Below are 8,006 nucleotides of genomic sequence, written 5' to 3'. Positions count from 1 at the left end.
CCTACTCTGTTCAATCTAGTAATCAGCTATGAAACAAAAATATAATTTACATATTTCATTGAAATGATATAACAGTGTTATGGGCTGTCCCATAAAAGTAATAAATTAATCAAACACATTTTGGATGGAAGGCACTATTATCAAACCTTCTATGAATAAAAAAATCATTATTTATATTAATAAATTGTTCAATTTATGTTTCTACAATAACTATAATGATTTAAGTGTGCATAGAAATACCTTCCGACCCATGTATAAATAGTTCTGTACTTTTTGCTGCTAATTATTTTTAAGTAAATTGCTTTTACTTGTTGTCAATTGTTATATTTGAACAAAAAGTAGGAAAGTATTCTGACTTTTTCAGTTATATAGATATAAGTAGATGTGGTATGAGTGCCAATGAGACAACTCTCCATCCAAGTCAAAATTTATAAAAGTAAACCATTATAGGTCACAGTACGGTCTTCAACACGGAGCCTTGGCTCACACCGAACAGTAAGCTATAAAGGGCCCCCAAAATTACTAGTGTAAAACCATATGTATATGTATATGTATTTAAGTAAATATAAAATTTACCTATAAATTTTTCAAAATAAAAAATTAACTGAGTATCTAAACATTTCTTTTTTTAATGAATACCATATCTTCTGCTCGTCCCCTTATACAAATCGCTGTCATCATCCGTTGGACTGCACTCATTTCTGCATTTCTTGCAAACATAAGAATGCTGTATACTATAGCCAATGATCCAGTTATTCGACTTTTTTGCCCTTGTAGATGTTTTTCATCAAATGCAGACAGCATTATTTCCAAAAAAAATGGTGTCCTATATCATACAATAATTAAAACATGTACATGATTATATTGATAAGTGATTACATTATTGAACATTGTTAATTTAAAACAGTTACTATGATTATATTCTAAAAAATTCTAGAAACACAAATTGTGTCCTACTGAATTCAATATAGTAATCTCCCCTTGGTGATGGAAGGTTTTTTTTCTGAAAAATTTCAACACTTACAGCACTTCATTTTTTTATAGTATAATCGAAAAATTTGAAGATTGAAATTTTTAAATTGATACTTGGAAAAATGTTTTTAAACAAAAAAGTATTTTTCCAACATGCTCAATAGGAATGCTCAGAACAGGATACCTGGTATATCGTAATTCATATTGATACCTGTTTTTCATTTCCTCTATAATGGAATCGCACAATTTACTTGAATCTTCGGATAAATGCTCCATTTTCTTCCTGGTTAGTAGCAGACTTTGTTCTCCCATTCTTTTAGTGCTTACATTTTTAATTTCCTGGTTTATTAATGATCTTGCTCTTTGCATTATAAAAACGTCACTTACTCTTATATCATCTAAAATTTAATCATTGCAAATAAAAGCATTACAATTCCTTTCCAAATCTTGCATTGTCTCAATTAATGTACCTCTTTTTTGTGTTAATTACCAATAGTCTTTATTTCATTTAGTATGAGAAAGTCAATAGTGAATAAATATCATGCAGGCAGTTTAATTTTGTAAATGTAGTTTTGACATAATATTTGAAGTACAACATGAACATTTCTTAAGCATAAAAATTTGTTGACAAAAAAGTATTCAAAAAAATCCTGTAAATGTAAAATGTTCTAAATTCATATGCTATCCACTAGGTTAATAAGTGTCCAAATACCTGGTTCTGGCTGGTTTTTGTCATTTATTCTGATGTTTTCAACAAAAGAGTCCAATACACTTTCTTGAAATAGTTCCCTACAAGAGGGGGGTTTGGACCTGCTGTAGGCATGTTCTTCTCTTTTACTAGTTAAATTAAACCAAAATAAAGTCTATAAAAAATATAAACATGAGAAATTGAAATTTTTTTAAAAACTTTAGAGCTATTTTCCTAACTCATGTAGTTCAAAGGTTTGGCTTGCTTTGTTTGAATAACTGTTTCCTCGAACATTATCAATAAGTTTTACAATTGCAATCAGTAGATCGTTTGGGCTTTAGTTTGTATAATGCCATAGGATGCTTGTGCAAAAATTTATACAAACAAATTAGCCAGCAAGCAAACCAAACCTTTAAACTACATGCATTAGGAAAATAGCTCTAATAGAAATGAAACCTTTTCATTCTTGGAAGATTTATGAAACCATTCTGATTTGAACAAAGAACTTTACTGAAACTGTAAAAAAAAAAATTTTAATTATTTGTTATGTTTAGCCTGTTTAGAGGACATGTTTTTCAACATACAATCAACATTCTTATGGAAAATATTTCGTCCTTCTGATTACTGATTTTTTCTTGTAAGAAAAATTGGATGGAGGAGCTGACTGTCATCAGATTTTTACTTCTATTAGCAACACATCAGTTACCATAGATTTCAGTTGCTGCCAGGATTTCTGTTGCTGGATGTTTGGTTTTCAGTGTAATGTTTTACTTTAAATGGTTGTCTTTTTCTCGTTCTATTTTCGCTAAAGTGCGTTTTTTTTTTTTAACATTTGAATTATTATTCTACTCTCTCTCTTTATACTTCAGTTAACATCCCCTTTTTGAACAAATCATGCTAGATGAGACTATAATTTCAAATTCCGTAACTATAGGTTATAAACTCACAAGATTAGCAGTATCAAATGTAACAGGTAACTTACTCATTTGCATCGATACAAGCAGATGATCTTCTTATAATTGGTGTCTTGCTATAACCATGTTCTCTGTTGATTAATAAGTAGATTTTATTTATGGTGACGTCACACTTGAAAATAATAGTCAACAAATAAAAAAAATCAGAAAAATTTATCTTTGAAATAAGGCTCGACATTCCTTGAAATTACAAGAAGAGACAAAAAGCATTTAAGCATATGTTTAACTTTATAACAGAAAGTAGCATATCCACACATTTATAGTTGTATTTTAAGCATATTTAAGATACACTAAATAGGGCAACCATTTTTTAGTAATTAAGGCCAAATCATTATTATAGAAAATTAGGTTTCATAAATGGTATAAATAATTTGCAGTGAACATGGTTCTACATGTAGAAAATGCATTAATTTTGTTGTACTGTTTAGAAAAATCAAGCAGTAACAAGTCATAATTTTGTAAATATATCTTATTTTATAAAAGCATACAAGATCATAATTGGTTAAATGCAAAAAATTTTCTGATAAATCAAAACATCCAGAAAAGTTGCTTGCAAATCTATGGATAAAAAATTACTTACTCGCTTAACCCTACAGTCTTTTTAACATTGACATTTCCATGATGTACAATGCTTGCATCTAAACTGAAAATATACATATAAAGTAAAGATTTTTCTTTTAATTGTTAAACATAATTTATCAAAAAGAAAAACCAGTCTCATTGCAAGCTCAAATATCTGCCCGTCTCTTCTCTATACATATGTATATGGTTTGTTGAGAATAAAGATATACAGCAAGGCAATAATAATAATCCATCTAGAGTATGCAATTGCAAGGTTGTTTATATTGTAAATCCCTGCTGTATTTTAATTGAAATGCCATAACAACATAACTGTCTGTTGCTATTTGCATTTCCTAATACAATGTAACAACTTTAAGAGTAACACCATATGGCAGTTTGATTATCCTGGTATAATCTGTAATATTTTTTGTGTAAATTAACTAAATATTTTTCTTATGTACTTTTAGGACTCCTTTCGTTTTAGGAATGCTAAACTTTTTCAAACTTTATCTTCCTCAAGACAAAAATCTACAAAAAAATTACTGACTAAATACCAAAGTATCATCTTCATTATTACCAGAGACTGGTACTTCATCTGTTAATGATGTTGATGTGGATCTGAAAAAAATGAAGCCTTTCTAAACAACCTATTCTAAAAAGAAAAACTTGTTCTTCAGTCATATTGAGTATAAAAAAATAACAAGGTGTTTCTTAAATTTCAATTTATTTTATCCTCAATCAAATATTCACTCTAAATTTAAGTACAGATGTTTTATATTGAAGATCACCGTAACTGTTAGAATAGATCAGTTCTTTTTGTATTATAACTATTTGTTAGCTGTTTTTTGTTTCCTGCCAAATTATGATGTTGCAAATCCCTTCCATATGAATTTTGTAATTGCTTATTATGCTGTTACACCAGTCCCAGATTACGTGAGCATTTGCCAAATTCTCCATGTGCCAGTGCCAAAGTCCAGTTATTTAAAGTTAGCAGTTGTCATTTGCTGTTTGTCATACTAACATTGTTAACTGATTTAGCATAAGTAAGTTAGGCTATTGGTTTTCTCTTTTGGGTTTTATTGGTCCATCTTTACCTTACCTTACAATACAGTAGAATAGGATTTTATTCTTTTTTGACATATGTTGCAAATAAATCGAAGTAGTTTGTTTTCTGATGGTGGTTATTTGTCTCACTGGTAATCTCGATAACATAAACTCCTCTTTAATAGATATTTAATTATATTTTATAAAGTAACATGCATGTGTCAATAGTACACAGATGCCCCACTCACAGTATCATTTTCTATGTTCAGTGGACCGTGAAATTGTGGTTAAAACTCTAATTTGGCATTAAAATTAGATAGATCATATCATAGGGAACATGTGTACTAAGTTTCAATTGATTGGACTTAAACTTCCTCAAAAACTACCTTAACCAAAAACTTTAACTTGAAGAGGGACAGACGGATGAAACAATGCACAGACCCAAAACATAATGCCCCTAGGTGGGGCATCAAATTTACAAGAATTATAGAGCTTTTTAAAATGGAACATAGTAATTTTTATTCTCAATGTATTTTTTTTTACCCAATATCGTGGCATACTTCTGGAGAAAAATTGGCCATTCTCTTCTTCTGTGTTTTTCGAGACAAAAAAGTGGAAAAACAATGTTTGCTAGATGAAATAAATCCATAAAAACGAGAAAATGAGGAAAAACAATTTCTACAAACTGAGGCTTCATTCTGAAACAATTCATCAATCAAATCAAAAGTATCTGAACCAAAAACTGATTTTAATTTTGAACTGAAGTCATAATTAGAACATTTCTTTCCATTGAAATTAAATTTAACAGAAATTCCAGAACTTAGGCAAAAACAGCAATCAAATTGGTTTTCCTTTGTTGGTGTGGTATCTGTATTTTCCATTCCTAAAAGAGAAGAGATGAGAAAATTGTATATTTTTTGATAATTAGAATTATCTGATCATTCTAATATAAATGTTGAGCAATAAATAGGTCTCATAACAATTGGAAATAATTAATTAAAATTATATTTTTTTTCTCATTAAAATGTAAGAGAGTTTAGAATAAAAAAAAAAACCAACTGAACTAACACACAAACTGTTATATCAGATTAGATTGGATGATTATATTCAATAGAATTTGTCAATTTTATCTCATCATATGATATAGAACCAATGAAAAGAACCAAATTCAATAAGATACATTTTACTTATTAAAACTGATAAACATTGTTTACTTTAGAAATAATACAAAATACTAAGAAGTTAGTCCCTGAACTAAAACTTCAGGAATTGTCGTACAAAAAATTAGCAAGCATAATAAAACAATTTGTAAAACTACTAGTTTAATATAAAGGCAAAATATAAAATTCAATCTTTCAAGTTTTTCCAAGTTAATAGAGTGTTTATAAACTGTGTAATACCAGTGACTGATTAATTACTAAATAAAATATCTTGTTTAACCTTAGATTTATAGATAAAGTCCAAGATTTAGCCATTTCAAGGATCGATCATGCTGATAATGTAGCAGTGGCTATTATTTGTACAGAACATTGAAGAGTATGGAATTTAAAAACACGGCAGTAGGATAATTTAGGATATTTCCAAACATATACCTTATTATTTTAAAAGAACATCCTTATTATTTAGAATAATTCATACTTTTGCAAACAGTAAATTTTATAAAATGACTATATAATAGTTATACATGATGAAACTTAAGTGGTGACTACCTACAGAATAAAAACGGATACATTACATAAAACAACCTAAATACCAGCGCATAACAAATACACAGCCGAATTAGCCAAAGCCAGTGCAACGCACAAAGTGACGTCACATATGAATTTAATAAAAACGAGTTCCCAAAAATAAGAAAGAATTTGGATAGAATTCAAGATTAGATTTGTATGACTTATATAACATTTATTAGTGAAAATGACAATACTAATTAATTTCAAATTGTGGTAGTAATTAGATAATTAATTGTATTATCTAGCTTTGTCGGTGTTTCTTCTGAATCAAACTGTAAACCAAATATATCGTGTAAATTTCGTTGCTCCAAACTAAAATCTAATAAATGAACTGTATGATTAATTTTCTTTACCATAACACACGAATACAACAGAAAAACATATAAAGATTTACAACTACAAATGTTACGACATTTGACAAAATCCAATGAGAATAACAAATATAACATCAAAACTAAATACATGAATTTGAAACCAGAGCTTACTTTCGATCCGATTCGTAAACTGCTAGTTGGAGTAATTAATCCCATTGATCTAGATTTTATAAGGGACAACCCCACTCCCGATTCAAAAATCTTTAAAAAAAAATATGATTAAAGATGCAGACACTTCAGTTATTAAAGATATTTCAAACAGTATTCGCCTGCCATGTGTGGTTTGGCCCCTACCCCGTGCCTTTATTAGGCTATCAATACGCTGCACCTTTTCCTGGTGCCCTATCTCCTCCTTGCAAAATTTATCTGTCCCCCTGTTGGGTGGCAAGGAGGTACTAAAATCCATGGCCTCTAGGGCTGCATCGGTGATCCTCATATAGGGTAACTCCTGGAGATCCTCAAACTCCAGGATCCCCTTATCCTCCCTCAATTCCCAGATTTTGGCTGCAATTTTTGTCCCAACCCCCGGAATGGATAACAATTCCTCAAAAGTAGCAGAGTTTAATTGTACTCTAGCCATGGTCAGTCTTGGAATACAACTAAAGAATGAACTATTTAATTTTAAATTTGGGCTTGGGCAGGGATGTCTACTTAAAAGGGTTATTTATTTAAACTCGCTTACAAGTACTTTTTATTTGGTATTGGTTTAAAACAACATTTTTTTATAACTGGGGATCAAGCTTATAAGTTGACCCCAGAGGTATGTATGCAAATGGCAAGTAAGTGTGTGTGTACTATTTGGACAATTTGACAGTTTTTCTTCTTCTTTCTTCTGGGAAGATGCTGCTGCACTGCGTCGGTCGACTTAGTGCAATACGCGGCGGGAGTGGATTCGGGGTTTACACAATTTCACAGAACAAATATGGGTTCACACAGTTCCCAACAAGGGCTCCGCAGACGGCCAAGTGTGAAAAATCCCTAAAATTAAAAAATCGTGACTAAAACTCAGCCACAAAAGTTTCCCTTCCCGGTGATTTAACTTTTCCTCCCAAATATACTAACCCAGCAAAGCTGTGGTTAGCGAAAACTTGAAATAGGTGACCTGTCAAGGATCCCCTAAAAACAAAATGGAGGTGTTGTTTGGGCCCCTTTAAAATCGGTATTTCTCGATTTAGAATTCAACTCCCCGAGTGAATTGGTACGAAACCTGCTCGCAGCGCCAATGTAAGCTTTCGACAAACTTACCTTGGCGATAACTTATACTTCTGAACGAGAACTGAATCGGCTGGACTTGTCAGCGTGTGTGTCTGCTTCAGGTTCCAGTTTTCGATTGACAGATCCGGAACGAGGCTCTCCCGTGTTCCGGATCTGTCTCCGCCAGTTGAGCACCACCGACGACCCCGAGGTACTACATTATTGTCAACTACTGTATTAGGAATGTTGCAGTAGGATGTTACAGGTTCGAATTATACGGGTCACATCTGTTCACATTGATGAAGATGGATTGATTGATTGATTGTTGGTTGCTTAACGTCCAGTGGCGAATATTTCATGCATATTCAGGACGAGAACAAGTTCACAATAAATACAATAGGTAGGTTCTGTAATAGATTAAGGGATTACGGACGGAGAAATTTAGACTGCCACGGGAAATGAGGGTATA

At 31.2% G+C, this 8,006-nt stretch overlaps 2 long non-coding RNA genes across 2 annotated transcripts; both read right to left on the bottom strand.

The window, feature by feature from the left end:
* Positions 1-966: 966 nt before the first annotated feature.
* Positions 967-2,674, bottom strand: LOC127732491 (uncharacterized). Its single transcript, XR_007996277.1, has 3 exons — positions 2,643-2,674; positions 1,685-1,809; positions 967-1,370 (listed from the first exon to the last, which is right to left on the bottom strand). It is a non-coding gene; the product is annotated as an uncharacterized LOC127732491 (long non-coding RNA).
* Positions 2,675-2,676: 2 nt separating this feature from the next.
* LOC127732490 (uncharacterized) lies at positions 2,677-3,808 on the bottom strand. Its single transcript, XR_007996276.1, has 3 exons — positions 3,739-3,808; positions 3,215-3,277; positions 2,677-2,705 (listed from the first exon to the last, which is right to left on the bottom strand). It is a non-coding gene; the product is annotated as an uncharacterized LOC127732490 (long non-coding RNA).
* Positions 3,809-8,006: the final 4,198 nt, after the last annotated feature.

The sequence above is a fragment of the Mytilus californianus genome, unplaced genomic scaffold, assembly GCF_021869535.1.
Source record: "Mytilus californianus isolate M0D057914Y unplaced genomic scaffold, xbMytCali1.0.p SCAF_25, whole genome shotgun sequence".
NCBI lineage: Eukaryota > Metazoa > Mollusca > Bivalvia > Mytilida > Mytilidae > Mytilus > Mytilus californianus.
Note: the sequence above shows the minus strand (reverse complement) of the source record. Positions and strands in the feature narration are given on the sequence as shown.